The sequence below is a fragment of the Sinocyclocheilus grahami genome, unplaced genomic scaffold (assembly GCF_001515645.1).
Source record: "Sinocyclocheilus grahami isolate Dianchi unplaced genomic scaffold, SAMN03320097.WGS_v1.1 scaffold137.1, whole genome shotgun sequence".
Lineage (NCBI taxonomy): Eukaryota > Metazoa > Chordata > Actinopteri > Cypriniformes > Cyprinidae > Sinocyclocheilus > Sinocyclocheilus grahami.
Genome location: NW_015505316.1, coordinates 223,362 through 223,698, shown reverse-complemented (window position 1 = coordinate 223,698; position 337 = coordinate 223,362). Strand labels below are relative to the sequence as shown.

Sequence of the window (337 nt, the reverse complement as noted above, 5' to 3'; positions counted from 1 at the left end):
GCTCATTAAAGCCGGCCTCCGCTCACTCTAGGCCGCCGCTCGTGCTCACTCTAGCCATAAAACATGGTTTTATGTTTACGCGGCGCAATGCAATGCAACGCGTAAAAAAACAGTATAAATCATTATAATCTGTAATTATTATAATCCCACTGGATGCAACAAATGCCTCGTTTATAATGGGTTTTAATGTTTTTGTCTCGTCGCTCCGGCCGGGACAAGGTATCACAGTATGGCAAGGGGCATAACATTTCCCTCACACGCTTGAGGTATTCGGCCAATCACAACGCACTGGATAGCTGGCCAATCAGAGCACACCTCGCTTTTCAGACCAATGAGC

The 337-nt window shown here is 46.6% G+C and overlaps 1 protein-coding gene across 1 annotated transcript in view; it reads right to left on the bottom strand.

Moving 5' to 3' along the window:
* Positions 1-337, bottom strand: part of avpr2aa (arginine vasopressin receptor 2a, duplicate a) — a 22,471-nt gene that overhangs the window by 21,209 nt on the left and 925 nt on the right. The window lies entirely within an intron of this gene.